Source organism: Entelurus aequoreus, linkage group LG18, assembly GCF_033978785.1.
Source record: "Entelurus aequoreus isolate RoL-2023_Sb linkage group LG18, RoL_Eaeq_v1.1, whole genome shotgun sequence".
In the NCBI taxonomy this organism is placed as follows: domain Eukaryota; kingdom Metazoa; phylum Chordata; class Actinopteri; order Syngnathiformes; family Syngnathidae; genus Entelurus; species Entelurus aequoreus.
In genome coordinates this window covers 29,516,213-29,543,869 of record NC_084748.1, presented here as the reverse complement: position 1 = coordinate 29,543,869, position 27,657 = coordinate 29,516,213, and the positions used below count along the sequence as shown (strand labels likewise).

The 27,657-nt window shown below is 40.8% G+C and overlaps 1 protein-coding gene across 4 annotated transcripts in view; it reads left to right on the top strand.

The window, feature by feature from the left end:
- nfixa (nuclear factor I/Xa) overlaps positions 1–27,657 on the top strand; it is a 384,964-nt gene that overhangs the window by 317,741 nt on the left and 39,566 nt on the right. The gene's annotated exons all lie outside the window — the stretch shown is intronic.

The window sequence follows — 27,657 nt, the reverse complement described above, 5'->3', positions numbered from 1 at the left end:
TGTGTATTTGAAAAACCGTCAAAATCATGATGATGAAGAGATATGACTTTGAGTAAGTTGATGTTTTTGTTGTTGTATGAAATAAAAGCATGGCCTAATACTCTTTGGAGTTGAACCAAAAATGACGTATTTGTGTGAAAAGGGCGGCAGATATGAGTTTAAACTTCTCTCTGCTCCTTTTCATTAATTGTATTAATATTTATTATCTATTTATTTTAATGGTGTATCAGTTATTTTAATTTGATATTAAGTGAAATAAATACAAGTGGAAAATTATACACCACAAGCTAATTAAAACATAATACAGATAGATTAATAAAGTCCAGTTACTAACTTATGCATTTTCTGCTTATTTTACATTAGCTCCCAACAAAGTGGCAATTCATGCCTCAAATGAACCCAGTCAACCCAAAGGTACTTAAGCCGGTTTTAGGGTTATGTAACATGTTATGGCGGCTGCATGGGGCATTACATCACTGCTTAGATTACAGGGGATCTGGTCTGCTCATATATAACCTTTGCAGAACCCTCACTTTCATAGCTCCATATAGTGTGCTTACAAGCCCACATGTCTGTTTAATGTGCTTTGGCAAGTTTTCTAATGAGGATAGTAAAGCCACGTTAGTTTTTTCTTCAAGTCAAGTCATATATATAAGGGTGAGGGGAGACGGATTTCAAATGAAAAGGGTCGTATGTCGAAGCGCTATAAATTAACAAGCTGCAGTGACCACGTGTTCAATCAGATATTTGGTGTTTGTAGCTTAGCTGTGAGGATGATGTGCGGGGTGATTGACGTTAAGCAGGATGGGCTTACTAGGTAAGCGCCGGGATGCGATGGGCGCAATGTGGTCTTTTATATAAATACTTGTGAATCCATATCATAAGGGATCAATGGACGAATGGCTTTGGAGGTCACATTAGTGAGTGCAGACTTCCAAGTGGCTGACACCCTCTTGATTTGACCGTCATCCACACTCTGAAAAGACTGCAGTTGTTTGGCAAGAGCCTGGGAGTCACCTGCTGTCCTCTTAACCAACTTGTGTGCTCTTTTCAAGAGAAAGTGGAGGGTGGATTGTAGCGGCTGCTGAAAAGGAAATGTGCAAGTTTAGCATGTACAAATTCAGAGGTACAGGATAAATAAATAGCATACATGAATACACAAAATATTAGCATTTAGAAGCATTGCAAAGTAAACCAAGTAGTGATTTAACTGTTGCACATATGTAACATTAAGAAAAGTTTACTCCCATCAATAAGAGCAGTGTTGATAATCCGTACTCATAAAAATGCACAAGTACTAAATTCAAATTGCCAGTCTGTCTTTGTTTTTCCATGTGCTTACATACAGTACATACAACTGACCCGATGCGGCTTCTTAATGAGTGCCAATGCCAGCAGACAGATGGTAGTCCGCTTTACTGTACATCTATATCCTGATTGGTTTATCTGTTTGTCTGTGGAGGTGATATATCTTGTTTGTGCCGAGGCCAAGCTGTTCACTATCATCCAGACTGTGCGCATTACCACCAGTAACATGTTTTGAATAATTGTTGCTGTATATAATGGGTTTTAATTCATTATTTTCTATCCAGCGTTAAATAATATCATCTTGTTGTTAGTCACGAGTGCCCCTGCTGGTTGCTGCCAGGTAGTGCGCTCCATTTTGACACGATTTATTGTACTCCACACAATCATTTAACCACCTAATTGGCTATCATGCCCATGCCTAGCATTAACACACACTCACTGGTTCTGTGCCCTTAGGGCCCTTTTCTCCTGTGTGCTCAAGTGTAAAAAGGTGCACAACTGCAATGATTCTGACTGTGAGGCATTTTCCCACTTGACTTATATCTGTCATTCATTCATTCAAGATGCGCGCTTCGGGTGGAGCAAGCCTTAAATGTAGGCGTTCACAGTCAAATTTGGCCTTCCGCGTATTCTCCCATCGACTTAAGTACTTTTGTTCTTACATGCCTCTAAGGCGCCTTCTACACTAAGCCGGCTAATGTTATCCAGGGTAAATCTCACCTAACCTTATTCTTGTCCACACAAACACAATGGTCGTTTAAGACCCACTCCCCCGCTCCGTCCGCCGGCGCAACGCAACCTAATAGGCATGCGTGGAAAATGTGCACGTCATAGTCACCTCCAGTTTTGCTTTGTGTGCAAGTTCTTAAATTAAATGTAACTTATCCGAACAATATCCAGTGTTGTTGTATTTCAATTAACTGGAATCCAGTGCGCTGTGGGGCCCTATTGTAGTGAATCACACCTGAGCCATCATAAATTAATAAAATCTTTAATAAACACGTGAAAGTAAACAATGTGATAAAGAACGTTTTACATCAATCAATCTAGGGATTTAGATATCTGGTCAGGACACTCCTCACTCTTTTGCCTTCACCTTCATTGTCCATTCGTTTTTGGTGAATTTATATACTCTGGACGTAGACGTTGAGTCCGTGTACAGTCTGCTTTGCCAGTCCAAAAGCATTCACTGTTTTCCGTAGTCTTCCCTCGACGGCCAGGTAGTACAAAGCACAAGCTACCTTTTTTATCCCATCCACGGTAGCCCGCATATTCGTTGTCTCGCCTTCGACAAATGGACAACATTTTTCGGTAACTAAAATCACAGCTGACCTGGACATTCGAAAGTTCTCTTGCCGTCTGAGATGTGTTGTATCCGAAATAGCTGCAATCGTTTTCTCTTAAGGTATTCGTGTGTGATTTCCACAAGCGTCTGTACATGTAGAGGAAGGAGAAACACGGACATGTCTGGATGACTCGCCTCCAACTTTGTAGTGTTTACCTCTGAGTGGAAACAGGTTGTTATGAAGCCGGCTGTGGCGCGTTCTTTCCGACGTCACTTCCTGTGTGGGGCGCGGTCTTTCTGATGTCACTTTCTCTCCGAACTCAGTTTGTAAACGATCAATGAGTCCATACAAAGCTAAGAGCCGGAGATTCAAGAATTACACGGCGCACTTACCCGTGTATAAAATTATCCAAGGAGGATTACCTTAAACGATGGTTTAGTGTGGCTGACACGATGCTTAGGCTAAATAATTATTTGTTTAAGGGGTTATCCGGCTTAGTGTAGACATAGCCTAAGGCTGGAATATGTCCAGCACCCCTGGAAGGTGAAACATTATATTGCACTTGAAGTTTGAATGCAGTGTACACCACACATAGCAAAATTATAAAAGGAACTTCCAGAAAACTGTCAAATCTATTCTGATTGTTTCAGTTGCGACACCTGGAAACATCCATTGAGATGACGATAAAAGGACCATGATGCCACTCTGAATTTTTAAAAATCAAAATACACATCATTGTTTCGTGATTGCGACTATAGCAGTAATATGGTTGCGCGTATATCGGCTGTGTTTGAATATCCAGGTACTAACAGTAGTTCAAAGAATCTGGACTGTGATCATTGAACCATGTGACTAATAGATAGAAAATACGTACGTTATGTAGCGTTTGATTAATTTCACAGAGACACACAAAAACACCCACTCACAAACTGCTGTCTACTAAGCCCCTCTGACGCGTCGCAGCTTTTCAAATATTTGTACTAAACAGAAATCTTAACATCAGGTGGTTCTAATACCAAGCGAAACAAAGTTTCAGCTACAGCTTATTATTCACATGCTGCCAGAAAGAAGAAGCGGTTGTAGTGTGCCGACACTATACATCACCATGACAACACACGTTCACCTGACAAGCACGGCCTGGATTTATACGGCCTTTTCAAATTGGATTTTCAATGACAATTTTCATTTAACTGAAAAATAAGGCATAATGGCAAAGGACACTTCATTAGTAATGATCCCGCGTTATTCCAGACTTATGCACGTTTGCCTGACTAACACGGGTTGATGAGAGAATACAAATAAGACAAATGTGCGTTACTTCAATCGAAAACAAAAAAACACTTAAGAACAAACAAGAGAATAGGGCTTTTAATGTGGTTGATCCACTCCAACAAGTGTAATCAATCTTCCTTTCAGAGCATGTAGATGTTTGCATCCATCACTATGCTACAGGGGTGTCCAAAGCGTGGCAGGCGGACATTTGTGGCCTGCAGCTAATTTCTTAATTGGCGACACAATATAAAATGTTTTACATTTTTACAAATTATATGAAAATATCACAGTGGCAACCCACATTTTTAGATTTTGCCGGCCATGGGTGAAAAAAGTTTGGACCCCCGTGCTATATTTCATTCGAAAAAGGCAAGCAGTGGTCTCCTAACAGGCTGACCCTGTTGGTGTTTGTGGGTTGACCTCAGGCTGGCCGTTGCGCCTGGCTCCAGCTCCCTCACATGACCTCACCCTTCACAAGCCTCTCCATCTGTCCTCACCATGCCATACAATGGACAAAGACTGTCTCATCAGTGTGTGTGTGTGCGTGCATGAACATTAGCAAACGCTATGTCTTTCAAGCACCCTTTGGAGTGTTTTTTTTTTTTTGCGGTGAAACTGTTTACTTCACGAGCCAGACACTCTCTTTAATCGTCGGTCTGCGCAGCAACCCTTGACCACACTTTAAAGACACGCTGACAAAATAAGTTCGCGTCAACCCTCCACTAACAGGATTTCCATTCAACCATGCAGTTTGATTTCATGGCTATGTGTGGGTTCCTTCACTCTTTCACACACACGCAAACATATATTCATTTGCACACTTCCTGCTGGCATCATCTTCAACGCTTGCATGTTGCCAAAAGGTCGAAGGTGACCACCAGTTGTTACTGCATGTCCTTGCTGTGGTATTGTATGTTTGTCAACGTGACAGCGGGATCGCATTGATCACGTTTGCACTCCTGGAGCTTTTCTTCACATATATGAGGCCTTTATTTCCTTCCCTGCGAGTATCCTTTTTTTCTTTTGATCATCACCCACCGACCACTCATCCCTCTGTCCTCTTGGCAAAATTTGATGGGATTGAGTCACTTGGGGTGTTCATACTTCTCAATGGGACACGCACGCATTGTGTCAGCTTAGCCCAGTCGGGAGTTCCAATTCTTTTTTGGTCACCATGAAAACCATCTAAACAACCTTGGCTTTTGTCTACATCAGGGGTGTCCAAACTTTTTCCACTGAGGGCCGCACACGGAAAGATTAAAGCATGTGGGGGCCATTTTGATATTTTTCATTTTTAAACCATAACAAAATATATGCATTTTTTATTTATTTTACCTTTAGGGGTCCTGGGGACCATAAAGGGTCTCAGTCATTAAAATGTTAAAAATAAGTCAGATTGTTATTTTTTTTAAATTATTTAACGCTTACAGTAAATCTCTATATCAACTTCAAGTTGATATTAAGTAATACAAATTTAAAAAAATGTTTTATGGCTTTTCTGTCAAAAACAACTTAGTTTTTTTATAGTAAAACTGAAATATGCAGTATTTAGTAATTAGAGCCCTAAAAGATCAATAATGCAGGACACCATTGATTTTAATTATTTCATATTTTTGAGTAATCACAGTGAAAAGATAAATAAAAAATCACTAAATATATTTGGGATCCAAAAGGTGCCCCACTCATAAAGTGATACATTTTTATTAGGTTTTTCTTTTACTTTCAACACTTAAGTGACGAGATCAACTTCAGATATATCTGTCGATTTTATGCTGTAACTATTATTTTGTTTGTTTTATGCGCTTTTGTCAAATAAAACTTTGATGTTTTTATATGGCTACTACACAATATATGCAATATTTACCACATAAAACATTTTAAAGTGAAATATTTGAAATAATTGGAGCCTTGAATAGGTCAATAATTCTTATCTTATTAATCTTTGATTTTTTATTTTTTTTCAGCAATAGCAAAAAAAGAAAAGTAAAGATAGACAAAAGAAAAAAAAAATCCTGCTAGGCAGTTTTGTGTCAACATTGCAACTTTTTCTCGTTAGATTTCACCTCATTCCACTTTTTTTAATGTTCTTTTATATTTTTACAATAGTATTTCCAGAATGTGTGGCGGGCCGGTAAACAATTAGCTGCGGGCCGCAAATGGCCCCCGGGCCGCACTTTGGACACCCCTGGTGTCTACATAGTTATTGGAATAAGATAAACAACTTTCATTCGTATTTAAATTCAAGTTTTGTTTTCCAAAACAGAGTTTATGACTTGAGCACTTTCCCAACAGAATGATCATTATTTAAAAAACAAAAAAAAGAAGAAGAAGCCTCCTCACTTGTGCTGCATTCCTCCGGAGGAAATAATTTACGAGTTCCGATGTAATTGGGTCTCTTACTTTACAGTTTGGTGCATTCACCCAACTGACTTATTGATGTATTGTTATGTTCATAAAGTGGCACATTTGCTACGGGTTTTCATTGAAGTGTACCTCAGGAGAGACGGACTTGGCTGCGTCAGGAATGTTTGTTATCGCGGTTATCTCGGCGGAGCTTTCGGAGGAGTTGGCAACCTTGCTCTATCACTTTGTGGATGTGTGCGCAAGTATGTGTGTCTGTGTTGAGGATGTTTTCTCATTCTTATCGACATATCCTTGGCTGTCAAGTGCACCAGTGTTCTGTTACTGCAGCTCACGCTCTTTTTTTTTTGTGTCCCGCTAAGAAACGCACGGGGTTGAAGAGAAGGGTGCTGAGGAAAATGTAGCAAGGGAATAGACCGATCAAAGATAATGTAAGGGAAGCATGTGGCTCAGGGAACAGGCGGTCAACATTCTTGAAAGTGACATTTCAAAGAAAGAAAGCTAATGAGCATCTGGAGACAAAGAGGGTTCTTATCCTTGAACATGGACTAGGCCAGGGGTCGGCAACCCGCGGCTCCGGAGCCGCATGCGGCTCCTTGACCACTCTGATGCGGCTCAGCTACATACATGCCGACCCCCTGATTTTCCCAGGAGACTTATGGATCTCAGTGTCTCTTATAGATTACTCCCAGGGAAAAAATCATCCTATTTACACTCTAATTACTAAATAAAGGGAGTGCCCTAATTGCACTGCAGTAATTGTCCTCTATAGCATTTACATACAGCGTGCCAGTCCAGCCACATGTTGCATGATGTTATTACTTGCACACACAGGAGACAGCAAAGCATACTTACTCATCAGCCACACAGCTTACACTGACGGTAGCCGTATCAAACAACTTTAACATTGTTACGTTACAAATATGCGCCACACTGTGAACCCACACCAAAAAAGAATGAAAAACACATTTCTGGAGAACATCCCACCGTAACACAACACAACATAAACACAACACAACCATTACCCAGAATCCCATGCAGTCCTAACTCTTCCGGTCTACATTATACACCCCCGCTACCACCAAATCCCCCCACACATCAACCCCCCCCCCCCCCCCTCTCCGTGCGTTGGTTGAGCGGAAGAGTTAGGGCTGCATGGGATTCTGGGTATTGGTACCGTCAGTGTAAGATGTGTGGCTGCTGACCTAGTACGCCTTGCTGTCACTTACGTGAGCAAGCTGAAATTGCATTCTACGTGTGATCGAGCAGGTACACTGTTAGGGCAGATTGTAGAGGGCGCCAAATGCAGTGTCATCACGCTCTGATATTCGGGAGTCTCCCGGGAAAAATGAGAGGGTTGGCAAGTATGACGCTATCAAGCGCCATTCGTTCAAAACTCGCGGGCTGCACTAACATCAAATTTCCACATTAAAGTGCGTGCCGGTGCGTGTGTCGGAGACCCCTGGTTAACATAGCACAAAGCATTTAAGCTTTGTATGCGGTGTTTTTCATTTTAAATTTAAAAATTTTTTTTGTGGCTCCCATTACTTTCTTTAATTTGTGAAACTTGCCAAAATGGCTCTTTGAGTGGTAAAGGTTGCCGACCCCTGGACTAGGCTAACCTTAAAGGCCTACTGAAACCCACTACTACCGACCACGCAGTCTGATAGTTTATATATCAATGATGAAATCTTAACACTGCAACACATGCCAATACGGCCGGGTTAACTTATAAAGTGCAATTTTAAATTTCCCGCTAAACTTCTGGTTGAAAATGTCTATGTATGATGACGTATGCGTGTGACGTCACTAGTTAAACGGAAGTATTGGTACACCATTGAATCCAATACAAAAAAGCTCTGTTTTCATCTCAAAATTCCACAGTATTCTGGACATCTGTGTTGGTGAATCTTTTGCAATTTGTTTAATGAACAATGAAGACTGCAAAGAAGAAAGTTGTAGGTGGGATCGGTGTATTAGCGGCTGGCTGTAGCAACACAACCAGGAGGACTTTGACTTGGATAGCAGACACGCTAGCCGACGCTAGCCGCCGACCGCACGGATGATCGGGTGAAGTCCTTCGTCCTTCCGTGCAGGTGAGCACGGGTGTTGATGAGCAGATGAGGGCTGGCTGGCGTAGGTGGAGCGCTAATGTTTTTATCATAGCTCTGTGAGGTCCCGTTGCTAAGTTAGCTTCAATGGTGTCGTTAGCAACAGCATTTTTAAGCTTCGCCAAGCTGGAAATTATTAACCGTGTAATTACATGTCCACGGTTTATTAGTATTGTTGATCTTCTGTCTATTCTTCCAGTCAGGGGTTTATTTATTTTGTTTCTATCTGCATTTGAGCCAGATGCTATCACGTTAGCTCAGTAGCTAAAGAGCTTCACCGATGTATTGTCGTGGAGATAAAAGTCACTGTGAATGTCCATTTCGCGTTCTCGACTCTCATTTTCAAGAGGATATAGTATCCGAGGTGGTTTAAAATACAAATCCGTGATCCACAATAGAAAAACGAGAAAGTGTGGAATCCAATAAACCCTTTTACCTAAGTTACGGTCAGAGCGAAAAAAGATACGTCCCGTACTGCATTCTAGTCCTTCACTCTCACGTTCCTCATCCACAAATATTTCATCCTCGCTCAAATTAATGGGGTAATCGTCGCTTTCTCGGTCCGAATCTCTCTCGCTGCTGGTGTAAACAATAGGGAAATGTGAGCAGCCCTCCAGCCTGTGACGTCACGCTACTTCCGGTAGGGGCAAGGCTTTTTTTTATCAGCGACCAAAAGTTGCGAACTTTATCGTCGTTGTTCTCTACTAAATCCTTTCAGCAAAAATATGGGAATATCGCGAAATGACCAAGTATGACACATAGAATGGATCTGCTATCCCCGTTTAAATAAAAAAAAATCATTTCAGTAGGCCTTTAAAGAACCCAGGACTCATACAAAGTGCCTCGTAGGGCCTGCAGAAGCAAAATAAATCCAAATCTCTTACTTGTCCACCCCTCTTTTCGACACAGATTTGCGACTCTGCACAGTTATTCTGCTTGTTTCAAAACATTGTCTGTGTCATATTTCATAATCATCCTGCTATTTACTCCCTTGACTCCGAACTACTGTCTTGTCTTCCTTTCTCATGGTCACAAGAGTTACATTGCAGGTGATAGTGATCTGATTTATGCTGACTGAGGCAATCGGCCAATGCCTTGCTTGTAAGTTTCTCATTCTTTGGTAGAATTTACAGCGGAACCCTAAGCGCATGACACAGTCTGTTCAGTTGTAGGTTTTTAGTGTAAAGTACACTTGGATGTTTTCAACTATCACACAAGTGTATAAATAAAACATATTCTTTATAGTAGAGTCCCAATCTGATATTGTTATCGAAATATCTGGCAGCCACAAAAAAAAGTAGCGGATGATATCTGCTTGCATCTCACATTTCAAATGTAAGCTCCGATACAAGCAGTCCTGCAGCGTGTTTACTTGCGCAGAGCTGAACAGCCAGTTAACATCAAAATGTCCTCCAATAAGCACACACGTTTGATCTTTTCTTTTATTGTAGTGAAGCAACAGCAAAGCACACAATAGTACACAGGCTAGACATACGTAATAAGTGTCCTTTATTAAAGGCCTACTGAAACCCACCACTACCGACCACGCAGTCTGATAGTTTATATATCAATGATGAAATCTTAACATTGCAACACATGCCAATACGGCCGGGTTAACTTATAAAGTGCAATTTTAAATTTTCCGCTAAGCTTCCGGTTGAAAACGTCTATGTATGATGACGTATGCGCGTGACGTCAATCGTTGAAACTGAAGTATTGGGACACCATTGTATCCAATACAAAAAGCTCGGTTTTCATCGCAAAATTCCACAGTATTCTGGACATCTGTGTTGGTGAATCTTTTGCAATTTGTTTAATGAACAATGAAGACTGCAAAGAAGAAAGCTTTCGGTGGGATCGGTGTATTAGTGGCTGGCTACAGCAACACAACCAGGAGGACTTTGAGGTGGATAGCAGACGGGTGAAGTCCTTCGTCGCTCCGTCGATCGCTGGAACGCAGGTGAGCACGGGTGTTGATGAGCAGATGAGGGCTGGCTGGCGTAAGTGGATAGCTAATGTTTTTAGCATAGCTCTGTGAGGTCCCGTTGCTAAGCTAGCTTCAAGGGCGTCGTTAGCAACAACATTGTTAAGCTTCGCCAGGCTGGAAAGCATTAACTGTGTAGTTACATGTCCATGGTTTAATAGTATTGTTGCTTTTCTGTCTATCCTTCCAGTCAGGGGCTTATTTATTTTGTTTCTATCTGCAGTTAAACCCGATGCTATCACGTTAGCTCCGTAGCTAAAGTGCTTCGCCGATGTATTGTCGTGGAGATAAAAGTCACTGTGAATGTCCATTTCGCGTTCTCGACTCTCATTTTCAAGAGGATATAGTATCCGAGGTGGTTTAAAATACAAATCCGTGATCCACAATAGAAAAAGGAGAGAGTGTGGAATCCAATGAGCAAGCTTGTACCTAAGTTACGATCAGAGCGAAAAAAGATGCGTCCTGCACTGCACTCTAGTCCTTCACTCTCACGTTCCTCATCCACGAATCTTTCATCCTCGCTCAAATTAATGGGGTAATCGTCGCTTTCTCGGTCCGAATCGCTCTCGCTGCTGGTGTAAACAATGGGGAAATGTGAGGAGCCTTTCAACCTGTGACGTCACGCTACTTCCGGTACAGGCAAGGCTTTTCTTATCAGCGACCAAAAGTTGCAAACTTTATCGTCAATGTTCTCTACTTAATCCTTTCAGCAAAAATATGGCAATATCGCCAAATAATCAAGTATGACACATAGAATGGATCTGCTATCCCCGTTTAAATTTAAAAAATTCATTTCAGTAGGCCTTTAAACAATATCACAGTTTAACATCACAATATGAGCAAGTATCAAATGATTACAGTTGCAGATTACTTACACGCACAAAATATCCAAGGAAGACGCATTATTAATGTATTCATTAACAAATGTGTCCGCATCATTCAACTAACTGTGCAATACCCCTAATTTAATTAATCATAGCGACCACAAGGTGTCGCCAAACACTTCAGTAGCTACTTCAGTAGCACAAATCTGTCATAAGGTTAGTGTTTTCATACATATCATTGTTCTTTGAGTAATTTCCCTCAATAATCCATTTTCTAACATTCCACACTACAAAATAATACAAATATTAAATATGATTTGTGCTGATATCGTATCGGATTATTATCGGTATCGACCAATACTCAAGGCTGCAATATCTGTATGAGGGGTAGAAAAGTTGTATTGGGACACCAAATTATTTACACTAACAATATCAGATGATTTTGTGTTGCACATTTTGTTGTTCTTTCATTGTCACTTTAGCTATATTGTACTGAAGAGCCAAAGAGGTGTATCTGCTTTCCTGCGCCGCAGTAAAGTCAATGTTTACTCCGCCATACTCTGTTGCCCGTTTGCTGTGTCATGTGCATTATGGCATTAGACTTAGACTAGACATTATAGTTATAGTTCTCATTTTGTCGCGCCATAGAGGATTGAGAATTGAGTCTCTCGTGTATTTATGGTCGTAAAATGAGCAAGTGCTGCAATCTACTGGCCACAGAACATACTGTTTATCTTTTGTTGGCTAGACATGTAGCTCAGCCATTAGGCTTTGATGTCCAACTAGGGTGTGACTTTTGAGAAAAGGTTAACAAATGTAATTATTATTTTTTTAAAGTTGCACTTTACCATATGTGTTATGTTTTGTTATTGACACCTCCTTTTTTCAGTTTTGGAGACTCTGTAGCTTGTTCAGTTGTTTCATGCTTTCCTCCATACAATGCGTTAGAGCAAAATGTGGAAGGGATAAGCTCCCGCTTGTATGCCGGTAACGTTTCACGGCCCCATATTTCACATCTCCTTTTCTTTTCATGTATTTGTCTGCCTCCCTCTGTCGCTGGCCTGCTTCTCTTTGCAGTCTAGAGAGTGAAGTCTGAGCTAGCGGAGGCATCTGGCCCAGGGCCCTGTTGCTTTATTTGCATTTCACTATTGCCCCTGTGCCAGGAAATTGCCACCTGGTGGAGATAATCCCTCACTGCAGCCACACCTTCAGCGTGTGTCACGGTTGTTTTTATCCAGTGAGACCTGTGTAGGTAGCAGCGAGAGTGTGTGTGTATATCCCCCTTCTTTCTCCCTCCTCGTGTTCCCCTATTCTTTCCCTTTCCGGCCTTTGTGCAGCTGTATTTATTTGGGCTGGAGCAAGACTCTGCAGAGACACTGGTCCTTAACATGCTTGGGTCCCTGCCCCAGTTGACTTCTTTAAGCTGAGTAGATATGGAGGTTGACAGGGTAATAATGCTGGTGTCAACACCACTTAGGGGACAGTTATATCAGTATCAGCTCGGCAGGGGGACTTTCACACTCTGTTAGGCTTGGTCATGAACTGTGCTTGGGGGCCCCTGGCTATAGACACACACACACACACACACACACACACAAACGTGCAGTGTACTTGGCCTTTGCAAAAGAATCAAAGTTGCTCTCCCACTCAAATACAGGAATTAATGTTCCCATGTTTAAAAATAATTATACAAGCTTTTCAAGCCGTGCACTTTTAAAGATGGTAATGTTAAGAATACCAGTGTGACTTTTACAGACCTAGGTTGAAGAGTGCAGCGCGGCCAAAAGATGAACCCATTGACTTTTGAGCCAGATGGGTTTAACACAGCGGAAAACTGCATTTCTCTTTTACATTTTTCTGTTGAAAAAGTATGCGCTTTATAGAGTACCGCTCTGGTTTCACATACTCTTATTCGAGCAAACACTGCATGTGGCCTGTGTGGAGAACTCAGTCCATGTTGGACTGAGTTGAAGACTTACATAGCATAGTTTGGGTGTAAAATGAACAGCACTGCATATATTTGAGGTAGGGTCGAGCGAAATAGACCATATACGATATAAATGATTTAAATCATACGGACGATATAAGTTTTTATTTCATTCTTAATACTATCTGTAACGATACCATGTATAGTGTCAATATACAAGTAATGCTTCATTCATCGCTGTTAACTGGTTGCAGACATGACCACAATAAATTAATTTCCACAAAGTAGGAATTATTAATTATAAATATATATTCTCATAGCTACAGCATAAAAAACTGTTAACTACCTTCTAAATACACTTCTCAACATTATGAGAGCTCTCTAGACCAGTGTTTTTCAACCACTGTGCCGCGGCACACTAGTGTACTCTGAGATATTGTCTGGTGTGTCATTTCACCTAATTGGGTTAAAAATATTTTTTGCAAATCAGTAATTATAATCCGCAAATAATGTGCCGTTGTTGAGTGCCTGTGCTATCTAGAGCGCGGCAGAGTAACTGTGTAATAGTCTTCCATATCAGTAGGTGGCAACAGGTAGCTAATTGCTTTGTGGATGTCGGGAACATGGTTTGTCGTGATCACACAATATGCAAACGACAGCTGTTTAGTTTTTTTTTGCTCTATGCTTTTTTTTTAACCTGTAAAGCTCTTTGGTTCAATTTAAAAGTTGTTGAAAACTTGCTATATAAATAAAGTTGACTTGACTAAAAAGGTATCTAATGCTTAAACCAAAAATAAACAAAAGGTGAGTGCCGCTAAGAAAAGGCATTGAAGCTTAGGGATGGCTATGCAAAACGAAACTAAAACTGAACTGGCTGCAAAGTAAACAAAAACAGAATGCTGGACGACAGCAAAGACTTACAGCGTGTGGAGCAGCAGACGGCATCCACAAAATACATCTGGACATGAAAATCAACAACAAAATAGGAGCGCAAGACAACTAAAACACTACACACTGGAAAACACCAAAAAATAAGTCACGGCGTGATGTGACAGGTCGTGACAGTACACCTACTTTGAGACGAGCTATAGTGATGCATGGTTGGTTATGGTTTGAATTTATATCCAACAATTGCAAAAACGACTTTTTACTGTCAATATCGGCTGCTGAGTTTCAGTTTTTTATGTTTTCTGCTAGTGGTGTGCCTTGGGATTTTTTAAATTAAAAAAAATATATCTTGGCTCAAAAAAGGTTGAAAAACACTGCTCTAGACAATAAATAACGGGCTGGGCGATATGGCCTTTTTTTAATATCGCGATATTTTAAGGCCATATCGCGATACACGATATATATCTCGATATTTTGCCTTAGCCTTGAATGAACACTTGATGCATATAATCACAGCAGTATGATGATTCTATGTGTCTACATTAAAACATTCTTCTTCATACTGCATTAATATATGCTACTTTAAAACTTTCATGCAGAGAAGGAAATCACAACCAAAAAAATCACTATTTTTTTCATACGGTGTTGATCTGGAAATGTTTGCCTCTGCATCTTGATGGTGTGGGCGTGTGGCACCGAACGGAGATGTTGATGTGCGGAGTAAGCACTCTTCATTCTCTAGCAGGTGACTTTTCAAATGATGCTACATTTTAGCAGTAATGCTACTTTTTATAGCAACGCTTTCGCCCCACACTTGACAAATTACGGTTGTCTGTTCGACATATTCCCACTTGAAGCCAAACCACGGCCAGACGATGGACCCCGTGCTGTTTTTTGGGGGAATTAATTATTCCTTCATTTGTTACCAGATTCGCACGTTCTTTCTCTCGTATTACCGCTAGCATCACAGCTAACGTTAGCCATGCTGCTACCTCTTTGCTGCGCGAGGGCGTATACGTATGTGACGTATGACGTGACAGTATGTGACGTGTGTAGAAGCTGCGCTTGTTGTCTGTGAGAAGGAGAGACAGGAAAGAGCGAGGAGAGCCTATAGTGTAATGCCAGCAGCTAAAAGCAACTGCGTGAGAACGCATACTCGAATATCACGATATACTAATTTTCTATATCGCACAGAGACAAACCCGCGATATATCGCCCAGCCCTAGATTAAATACACATTATTTTATTCCAATATAGCGGCCATTATACTGAACAGTGCACACTAATTGGTTTTGTGTCAACTAGTGGCTATTATTACTGTAGCCATGACCGCCTTAATGCACGGGTTTACCAAGGCTGAAGTCCAGGTGCCCCCACCCAATCAGGGGCCCTCGATTTTGACGGCTAAATGCAATGACTGATGTTCATAGCTGTCCATAACAGATAGCTCTGCTTCGTGTAGCGAAGCGGTGTGAGAGGTCCTGACTACTGAGCTAAAAGCACAGGCAATCTCCCAGAATACCAGAACTCTGGAGATGTATTCATGGAAAAAACTATTTTTTTAAATCGACAATGTTTTTGTATTTTTGCCTTTCTATTGAGTAAAATCATGATTATTTTTTTATATATACAGTTAGGTCCATAAATATTTGGACATTGACACAATTGTCAGTATTCCAGCTCTGTACAACACTGCAATGGATTTGAAATGAAACAATCAAGATGTGCTTTAAGTGTACACACTGAGCTTTAATTTGAGGGTATTTACATCCAAATCAGGTGAACGGTGTAGGAAATACAACACATTTTATATGTGCCTTCCACTTTTTAAGGGACCAAAAGTAATTGGACAAACTAACATAATCATAAATCAAATTGTCACTTTTTAATACTTTGTTGCAAATCCTTTGCAGTCAATGACAGCCTGAAGTGTGGAACCCATAGACATCACCAGACGCTGGGTTTGGTCCATGGTGATGCTCTGCCAGGCCTTTGCTGCAGCGGTCTTCACTTCCTGCTTGTTCTTTGGGCATTTTCCCTTCAGTTTTGTCTTCAGCAAGTGAAATTAATGCTCAATCAAATTCAGGTCAGGTGATTGACTTGGCCATTGCAGAACATTCCATTTCTTTGCCTTAAAAAACTCTTTGGTTGCTTTCGCAGTATGCTTCGGGTCATTGTCCATCTGCACTGTGAAGCACCGTCCAATGAGTTTTGAAGCATTTGGCTGAATATGAGCAGATGATATTGCCCGAAACCCTTCAGAATTCATTCTGCTGCTTTTGTCAGCTGTCACATCATCATAAATATAAGAGATCCAGTTCCACTGGCTGCCATGCATGCCACTACCACCACCATGCTTCACTGATGAGGTGCTATGCTTTGGATCTTGAGCAGTTCCTTGCCTTCTCCATACTCTTTTCTTTCCATAATTTTGGTACAAGTTGATCTTTGTCTCATCTGTCCATAAGATGTTGTTCCAGAACTGCACAGGCTCTTTTACATGTTTCTTGGCAAACTCTAATCTGACCTTCCTGTTTTTGAGGCTCACCAATGGTTTACGCCTTGTGATGAAGCCTCTGTATTTCCTCTGGTGAAGTATTCTCTTAATTGTTGACTTGGACACAGATACATCTACCTCCTGGAGAGTTTTCTTCATCTGGCCAACTGTTGTGAAGGGCTTTTTCTTGACAATGGAAGGTATTTGTCTGTCATCCACCACACTTGTTTTCCGTGGTCTTCCAGGTCTTTTGGTGTTGCTGAGCTTAGCAGTGCATTCTCTCTTTTTAAGAATGTACCAAACAGTTGATTTGGCCACACCTCATGTTTTTGCTATCTCTCTGATGGCTTTGTTTTGATTTTTCAGCCTAATGATGGCTTGCTTCACTGATAGTGACAGCTCTTTGGACTTCATATTGAGAGATGACCTCCCCAGATTCCAAACTAATATACCACACTTGAAATGACATCTTGGCCTTTTATCTACTCTTTGTAAATGAAATAAATGGGGGAAAAAAACAAGGGAATAACACACACCTGGCCATGGAACAGCTGAGTAGCCAATTGTCCAATTACTTTTGGTCCCTTAAAAAGTGGAAGGTACATATAAAATGTGTTATAATTCCTACACCGTTCACCTGATTTGGATGTAAATACCCTCAAATTAAAGCTCAAAGTCTGCACTTAAAGCACATCTTGATTGTTTCATTTAAATAAATATTTCAAATCCATTGTGGTGTTGTACAGAGCTGGAATACTGAAAATTGTGTCAAAGTCCAAATATTTATGGACCTAACTGTATATATAAAAGTTTGTTTTCAGGGCGTGACGGGGTGTTGAGGTTTGTAATTTTTGTTATTGTTTACAATTTTACAGAAGTGTAGACAGTAAGTAACCAACTATTAACGGTAAATTAACAAATGGATTTTATAGGGTATATAGATATACATATATAGTTTTGAGAAAATAAAGCATCATGTAATCACATACGTCAGCAGCTGAATTAGGAGCCCTTGTAACCTAAATATTTCTATTATCATTTACATACCCAATAATGTATTTTGATATATTATTGTAATAATATTCTAGACCACATCGCCTATCCTTAATTTAAGGTAAAATAAGCAGCATGAGTGATCCAGCGCTAAGCAGCGCTTGGATATTTATTGGCTATTTTTGGGGTCTTTTTTCTGTCATAGCATTGTTTTGCATCTTATCAGATGGTGATAAATAAATGGCTTTTTTAATGCTTATTTTTGCATCTCATTTCAAAAGCAGGAAGGATTACGTACAGTAGACCTCGTGTAATCTTTTGGTGATATTAAGGCCTGATCGATTGTACTGCTCAAAGCCAGTCTGCTTGGAGAAGACTCCTCTTAGAAGTGATTTTTTTCATGTGACACCTGCAGCCGACTCTTGCCCCCTCCCAGCCCACCCGAACGATAAGCTGCGCTGATGAAGACAAGACATTGTGGGTGACGAGAGGACGATGAATAAAAAAGGAGAGGGAGGGACCGGCAGGAAGGAGTGAAGAGGGATAAAGAGGGGAGGGCATGTATGGGCATCCAGCCAGAAATCCACGTCCCACCTCCCTGACCCCCACGAGCGACCCCTAAAACTCCCCAGCACCCAACTTCCCCACATCCCTTGCTGCCATTTCCCTCTGAGTTCATGTACTGTATACTCTTTGGACACTTAGCCCCCCACCACCCACTTTCTTTCACTTCTTTTTTGTACGCCGATCCGCCTTGCTCCCAGCCTTGTAATCCCCCTGTCCTCCCAACGCGCTCAACTCCTCCTTCCCCTCCTCCCCTGCCCTCCTCCCGCCTTCCCCCATATCTCAGCATCCCTCTCTCCTGGGTCTTCTTGCTGTGGTGCAGCGCTGTTGGCAAAGCGTGGGCGCAGGCGGCACACAGACGGGAGCACAGATGGGCAGCAAGCTGCGCAAGGCGGCCTGGCACACCTGCTACACACACACACACACACACACACACACACACACACACACACACACACACACACACAATACAGAGCCATACTCTGCCACCTCGCCAAACAGTCTGCCTGGCTGTGACTGGCGCAGTGGCACAGTCACACAAATGCATACATCCATACGCTAATAGATTTACATGAATATCCATATGTATGCACAGCACTTACAAAAAAATATAATTTTATTGTAAAACAAACCATAGCATGACTTAAATAATTGTTTTCTTTTTTTTTTTTTTCATTCACACACTTCGCTGTGTGAAATACATGCTTACAATAAACCTTCATTTATCGCTGTTAAATATTCCGGGCCTGACATTGGTAAATTAATTGCCGTAATGTAGGAATTATTATTTATAACTTCAATATTTTCATAGTTAAAGCATACAAACAACCTTCTATAGACATATTTTAACAGTATGAGAGCCCTGTAGACATACAATAACACCCTTAAACCACATTTACACTCTTTTAATCCCATATTATAGTGCTTTCTGAGGCTGAGCCAATCAGTGGCCACAATACTAAACCGCGCACACTGATTGGTTTGGTCTCATTTAGTGGCAAACACTACTGTAGAATTTATATTTGTAGTTAATTTAGACATTGTAATGCTTTAAAATGCTTAATTTAGGCCAAAAACTTTCACGAAAATGTGCGATAGAGTGAAGCCGCAAACTTTGAATTTTGTTGTATTTGTGCTATGACAATACAAAGCTTCTTCTTGTAATGTAACTTGTTTATTGGCATCCGTGTTAGTTACACTCCAATGCATTTCAGATATGCAAGAAAATACACACATATAGATAAAAATGGAGAAATAATTAAAATAACATCCAATAAAAGAGCGTGGTGAACATCTGTGTGGGATAGCCAGGGGGATTAGGAGGTTTTGGTACATTTTAAGCGCATTAAGGATTAAAAAAAAGGTCAGAATGTTTAGCAACATACCGATAAACCTCTTAAGCGAGACCCAATTGGGAGGCTGTATAGCGTGATCCTGTGTTTTGGGGAGGAGAAGAGCGTAGTGGAGGAGGAAGAGGAGGGGAAAGACAAGATGACATTTGTTCCAATGCGGAGGAGAGTCATTGAACACAACCACACATGCCCACGCAAATGCGGGACAAAGTCAAACTTTACATGATTGCACTTTGGAAGTTGGACAATATATTAGTGTTGTGTTGCAAATACAACATTATTACTATTACAGCTGGCAGGTTATTTTTGTGACATTACTGCACATCTAAAAAGATAAATAAAACATGTTATATTATTACCTATAGCGTAAATATTATTCCGACAACATACAAAGATGGCAAACACACTCACATTTCTCTTACCACACCTAATTATTGTTGTTTACGGGCATATGTTTAACATATTTATACTAGTGCTGTCAAATTTATTTTTTTTATCAGATTAATCACACTTTTGAATTTGGATTAATCACAGGTTATTACTCGCTTGCATATTCTAAATTACCGTATTTTTCCAGACTATAGAGTGCACCTGTATACAAGCTGCACCCACTAGAGAAAATGTTTCCATATATTCGCCGCATCGGACTATAAGCTGTTGTGGAATTAGTTATTTACACAGAAAGATGTTGTTAATGTTTATTTACACTATTGAAAATGTTTCCAAACGGTGTCTGTAACAGGGCAGTAAAACGGATGATCAAACAAAACAGATGTCATCGTCATGGACTCACTTACTGCGGAAGCTAGCTCTCCAATCATCTTAACAGACTTAGTAAGTCCACGGTGACGTTTTGGTGAATTTGTGAAACTGAAACAATACAAAAAGAATGCCATTGTAAATTATTAATACTAACATAGACACTCGTAAACGTTTTGGCATATTAGCTGATGCTAATGACGCTGAAATAGATGAATTGCATTACGATGTCATGTACAAATATGCACGAAAACACTCCGAAAGACATCACATATGGGATGATTTAGTACGTAAGAATTGTTTTAGTTATGTTGTAAAACCTACAAACGTTGAATGGAGTAATGAATGAAGAAATCACACAAGCAGAAATGCTGTTGACAACTAGAAGACGAAACGGCACTTGTACTTTCGTTTGAAAGTCGTAAACAGAAGAGCACTGCAGCATCTGCAGTGAGCGAACTCCAAAAGATGGCGCCATAACACATCAATAACACACCTTTTCAGTGTCTTTGCTTGTTTTGTTTTTTTACTCTTTGCATTATGGCCGGCAGCGGAAAAAAATAAATCCATAAATTAGCAGCACCGGTTATCAGCCGCAGGGTTAAAAGCGTAATAAAAAAATCTGCTTATAGTGTGACGATCTGTCACATTCACGTCTTTTTATGTTTCCTTAGTTGGTGTTTATTTCCTGTCAGTGCTCTTATTTTAGTTCCATTTCCTGCTTGTCTCCCTGAGCACTATTTCCCCTCACCTGCCGCTGATTGGCAGCCTGTCCACACCTCTTTTCAATCAGCTGGCTGCTATTTATGCCTGCCTCACCCTCCTGCTCGATGATTGTTTCCTGTCTCCCGTTTCCTGGTTCCTGTTCCCGTTTATCCTGTCTCCTGTTATCCCATTAAAGTCATGTTTTCCTGCGCTACGCCTGCCATCTCTGCATCTTGGGGTTCAACACCAGCAGTTCCTGACATATAGTCCGGTATTTGCGGTAACTTTAAAAAGAGCCTGATATTTGCACACAAATGCAATGTTTTACTTGCATATGGGTTTTACTTGAATACACGTTATTAATTTGCTCAAAACTTGGCAACAGTTTTATCTAAAGTCCAGTCTGGGTTTATTGTGAAGTGAAATTTGCCAGCAGGCACACTAGTCGGCGTCTCCTCACTCGTCTGTGCACTGATGTATGCATTGACCTGATCACTGACCATATAACAACCCGTGCCACCTTTCAAGTAACCATCTACAGTTAAGGTAAAGAAGAATCTTCGATCAAAATTAATTGCGTGATTAATCTGTTTATATACATGATTAATGCAATATTTTTTTGTGATTAATCACATTAATTAACTCATTATTTTTGACAGCCCTATTTTATACAGTATATCTGGAATAGACCCTGGACAGCAACAAGCGGTAAAGATTATGGGTGGCTAATTGGGCATTTTAGTGTTCAATGGGTTTTAATCTGAATATGTTTCTTTCCATAGAAGCTTTAGTTCAGTTGACAGACTGACACCTCGCTCTTACCTTTCACGCCAGTCATTTAACACCAACCTCATAACAGGACACTTAGCCAAGTCTAATCCACAACAAATAGATTGGGGTTGGTGCTTTTATTAAAAGATCAAATATGGGTTTATTTAATTTCATGATTCAGAGTACAGTACTGTAGTTTCCAAAATATTATTTGAGTGTCATAAAACTACAGGAATGAAAGCCCTTAGCGAGGACCATATGTCGCACATGGCCAAAAAAAAATGATGGGGGAGGAAAATGCAGTACAGATGGAACTGATAAAGCCAAAAGCCGCAGAAATATGTGAAAGTTGACAGTGGGAGGTACAGTAGTCTGTAGAATCTTTCATTTAGGAATGTAACCCTGTTGTTGAGCCTTGCCACCCTGCATGAAATGCGCAGAGACGCAAAGGTGTAAGACAATTTTACACTCATTTTACGCGGCTGCAGACGTACAATAGGTATTAATATTTATCAATTACTGACAGTAGATCCAACATTTTCATTTAACATTTAGTTTTTATCGCATACACCGACAAGGCTTTTTTATGGCGCTATGACAATTGGTTTGTTTTTATCAGTTCTGAGTCAAAAACTCTCGCTTGTAATCGGCCCCTTGGTGCAAAACCTTAGACTGGTCTCCATTCAGTTGCCGGGCAATTGTGACTCCATTATTGACGGCATATCAGCAGTGTGAACCACTACATTACCAATGTTACCATCTATACATTGGAACCTGTCTAGGATGACCCCGTTTATGTCAACAACAAGTCATGTCCGCAGTGTTGGCCCCCCCCACTCTTATTTTTTTTTTTTTTAAGTGCCCACTTAAGCTGACGTGGACATACATGGTCAACCGCTTTTGTTGGCATTAAGTGACATTTTGTTAATTTTTTTTAATGAAAAAACAGTCTGTTTATACAGATGTGGGTTTGGAGTAGGGATATAACAATATGAACATTACATATCACAGTTGTTGTGACCAAATTTATCACAGTTGTCTTTAATATTGTGGTACTGTTGAAAATGCTCAAAAAGTACTTATACACACACTGAAATTGTCTGACCAATTTTTTTATTTTTTTTTAACAACTAAAATAGACTTTTTTTTTTGAAAACCCACTATTTTGCATGTTTTGTGTTTTTTAGTGTTTTATCTGTTTTTAATTGTACTATTTTAAGTATTGTTTTGTATTTTAGCCCTTTAAGATTTATATCAATGAAAAGTGTGTAACAAATCAAATCTATCATAATTATTTATTATTTCTGCCATCCTACTTTGTCCAGCAGTCCCTAAAAGCACCGTAAAAACATATCTTTCTCTTGTTCCTTTAAGAGAGTACAGCTTGTAGTTTCAATGTACACAGTTGAATAGCTTAGTTGCTCAGACAGTATTGTGTTTATATACGTTTAGATTTGATTGATTGATTGAGACTTTTATTAGTAGGTTGCACAGTGAAGTACATATTCCGTACAATTGACCACTAAATGGTAACACCCGAATAAGTTTTTCAACTTGTTTAAGTCGGGGTCCGCTTAAATTGATTCATGATACTGAATGGGGTATGTTGTTTTTTAATGGGGAAAGACGTTAATATCTATTGTTTTCATGTTAGCATTTAAACTAGCAAGCTGGAGCCAGTCAGGCCGTGAGTTAATCAAAGGGCAGCTTTTCGATCATTTAATTTAAAATGGTAATACTAACCATTGGGAGTTTTACTGCGGTTATCATTAATACAATGTATCCTTACATCCCTAGTTCATAGTGTTGTTAGCTCCATTAACGCTCGTTTTTACAGAAAATTATGGTTTTGGCAAACTCAAAAACTAGGGACGGACATTGAGAATTAGCCATGGCTATAATGTTGAAGTATGTAACACATGCTCATGAAACATACTTGTCCCTATCAAATAAACCCAATTAAAAAAAAATAATAATAAAAAACTCTCCCTTTTCACAAAAATGCACCTTTTTTCAAATGTGCACAAATGGTTTTAAAAAAATGTTCAGTTTAGTTTACCAAGGATTGTTTTCAAGGGATGGTTCATCAAGTAGCTTCTCGTAATGCTCGTATTCCCCGACTTGCTGTAGACGTCGTGGTGTGGCAGTGTTTGCGAACTTGTTTTTGCATGTGTCCACATGAGAACTTACACCAAAAGGACATAACTGCCTGTCTACTGATTCATTCATTGGACTGATTATAGACTCCAACAACGTGTTTTCTCCTCGATCGTTTTTTTTCTCACCACCAAACCACAATGCATCCCTTCTTCTGGTTTGAACTTATCAGGAGATTCCAATAGTTTTCCGCTCTGCCCGCCTGCACTGCGCAGGGGATCATGGGAGCTTTGTTAACTTCTCAGACAAGCCCCTGAATAGCGCCAGAAAAAACAACACTGACAGGAGTAAGGGGTAGAGCAGCCGTGCAAGAAACCTCAGGGTTGCAGGTTCGCTCCCCGCCTCTTACCATCCAAATCGCTGCCGTTGTGTACTTGGGTAGGACACTTCACCCTTGCCGCTCACACTGGTGAATGAATAATGTTAGGTGGTGGTGGTCGGAGGGGCCGTAGGCGCAAACTGGCAGCCATGCTTCTGTCAGTCTACCCCAGGGCAGCTGTGGCTACGAAAGTAGCTTACCACCACCAGGTGTGAATGAATGATGGGTTCTCACTTCTCTGTGAAGCACTTTGAGTGTCTAGAAAAACGCTATATAAATCTAATCCATTATTATTATTATCATTATTTTTAAAACCGCAATACCGCGGTTAGATCCCCAGTCTCAAAAGTCACGAGCAAATGTGACTATTATGGTTTTGTTGACGACCGAATATGTCAACCATAGCTGAATGTGTTACGCTATTTATTTGGGGACGGCGTGGCGAAGTTGGTAGAGTGGCTGTGCCAGCAATCGGAGTGTTGCTGGTTACTGGGGTTCAATCCCCACCTTCTACCATCCTAGACACGTCCGTTGTGTCCTTGGGCAAGACACTTCACCCTTGCTCCTGATGGGTGCTGGTAGCGCTTTGCATGGTAGCTCCCTCCATCAGTGTGTGAATGTGTGTGTGAATGGGTGAATGTGGAAATACTGTCAAAGCGCTTTGAGTACCTTGAAGGTAGAAAAGCGCTATACAAGTATAACCCATTTATCATTTATCATTTATCATTTATTTGACAGCAAACAGTTCTTCCATCCATCCATTTTCTACCGCTTGTCCCTTTCGGGGTAGCGGGGGATGCTGGAGCCTATCTCAGCTGCATTTGCGCGGTAGGTGTGGTACACCCTGGACATCGCAGGGCCAACACAGATAGACAAGACAACATTCACACTCACATTCACACAATAGGGACCATTTTTAATGTTGACAATCAACCTATTCCCAGGTGCATGGTTAGTCCAATTTCAAGCATTCGAGGCATTTCACATGTAACTATTCTCACCAAATGGGCAAATAACATGCCGGTCTTACCCCTTTAGTGGTTATTCTTATCTATTGTAAAATGTTGCCCCCTTATCTTTCACTCATAATCATAATTTGCTGGTTTGAAGAGACAAAGTGTGGCACTGAGAGGTTTGACGTTAGCGGGGAGGTCACTTGAGGTTGAGGGGCCTGCAGAGCTATGATTGAAGGTGCTGAGGGCAAAGCTTTGGGGGTCTGTGGCGGCAAGATAAAGGGCTGGATGCGAGGTTAGACGGGTTGTGGCTGTTACAGACTTGAACTGGCAGAGAAGTGATAAACAGTCAGCAGACCCCATCAACACTTCTTGGCCCAACAGAATGATGACTGTGTTCCTTAGCAGTGAAAGTGATCGTGGCCTAGCAGTCAAGTGCTACATCTGGCTAATTCTAGAAACTAATTACAGTGTTATGCACAGATACCCCTCAGGCACACACACTGTTGTATCCAAACAGTGCATCCAAGGTGAGAGAACTGGAATGTTTACAGCATTGTGGAGCCCCGTGGCGAAATACTACACGGCAGTAAACGTCCAGTGAAGTCGGGTTGTTTTCTCGACAGCTTTCATTGGCAGTCGCATGTTTACTCTTGAGTGTTTATCCGCGTATTGAGTTTTTATTTTTTTTTCAATGCATCTGGGTGCGTGCGCAGCCTGGTGTGTTTGGAGAGAGTGCCGTCAGTTACCTGGAATGTGGAGCTAACGCCAATGCTAAGATGGCTGCCAAGCTCTAAGATGGCTGCCAGGATTACATGCAGCCCGTGATGGGGAGACAGCAAAGAGTGAGGGATTCTGCATGAGCGCAGCAAGCCGAACCGCGGTGTCTTTGCTTTTCTGCATTCTCGCCTGTCTTTCGCTCTTTTTCTCTCCCTCTCTTTCTTTCTCTCTGTGGAAGGCTTCGTCGGCAGCGAGACAGGCCTGTTATTTTTTCCTGCTCAGTAGGCTAATCTGTGGCTTAGAGTGGCTGCAAGGAAAGTGTTGCTGGCAAGAGTTTGTGTGCTCTGTTATCACCTACAGCCTGTGGATAAACACCTCCTTTAGCTAGCTTGCTAGCAACTTCGATCTGCGTTGATGGCCAATAGCGTTCGACATCACCCTGTTCTCCTCCACGTACAAACCTAGTCACATGGTCCATTTTTACATAACCATAAATATGAACGCACACTCACACATTTCCAAACACTCCATGCAGCTTCTCCATTCTTAATTTGTCCTTTTGTTGCCAAGACCTGGCCCACTTATGTGATAGCGTTCATAGGCCAGTCATAACAGGTGTGCGCAAACGTGTGTGTGTGTGTGTGTGTGTACATAGATTAGCGTTGCTTGTTGGCCCCCATGGCGAATAGTTTTTGTCGCGACTAAAACAAAACGCGCTTCAAATCCACAGGCGTAGCCAGACTCCCGTGGTCAGCTATTTTCCAGAGTCTGTTTTAGCGGCTATGAAACAGAAATTAGAAGAAGAAAACAGATTGCGAGTGCACATGCTTGTGTGGGTGCGCGTTCGTATGCGTGTGTGTGTGTGTGTGTGTGTGTGTGTGTGTGTGTGTGTGTGTGTGTGTGTGTGTGTGTGTGTGTGTGTGTGTGTGTGTGTGTGTGTGTGTGTGTGTGTGTGTGTGTGTGTGCGTGTGCGTGTGTGTGCGTGCGTACGTAAGGTGTTCTGTTTATGCAGACTAAATCCCGAGCAGCAAGAAGGTATTAAATAGGATTAGGGCGAGGGATATGATTGCGTCGTAAGATACTTATTGGCATAACAGCACACTGTATATCATTGCACTTTCACTCAGCAGGGAGATGAGAACAAGCTTTCCAGTATGTGTGCCTGTATATATACAGTGTGTATGTACATACATATATATTAGGGGTGTGGGAAAAAATCGATTTGAATTAGAATCGCGATTCTCACGTTGTGCAATTCAGAATCTATTCTCATTTTTAAAAAATCGTTTTTTATTCTTTATTTATTTTTTATTTTTTTAATTTATTTATTTTATTTTATTATTTTTTTTAATTAATCAATCCAACAAAACAATACACAGCAATACCATAACAATGCAATCCAATTCCAAAACCAAACCCGACTCAGAACTGCAATAAACAGAGCAATTGAGAGGAGACACAAACACGACACAGAACAAACCAAAAGTAGTGAAACAAAAATGAATATTATCAACAACAGTGGGGTTCAATCCCCACCTTCTACCATCCTAGTCACGTCCGTTGTGTCGTTGGGCAAGACACTTCACCCTTGCTCCTGATGGCTGCTGGTTAGCGCTTTGCATGGCAGCTCCCGCCATCAGTGTGTGAATGTCTGTGTGAATGGGTGAATGTGGAAATACTGTCAAAGCGCTTTGAGTACCTTGAAGGTAGAAAAGCGCTATAGAAGTATAACCCATTTATTTATTATAATATTAGGTACAATTTCAACATAGCAGTGAATAAAAATCCCTCATTTAAATTATCATTAGACATTTATAAAACATTTTAAAAAAGAACAATAGTGTCACAGTGGCTTACACTAAGTTCGCATCTCATAGGCTTGACAACACACTGTGTCCAATATTTT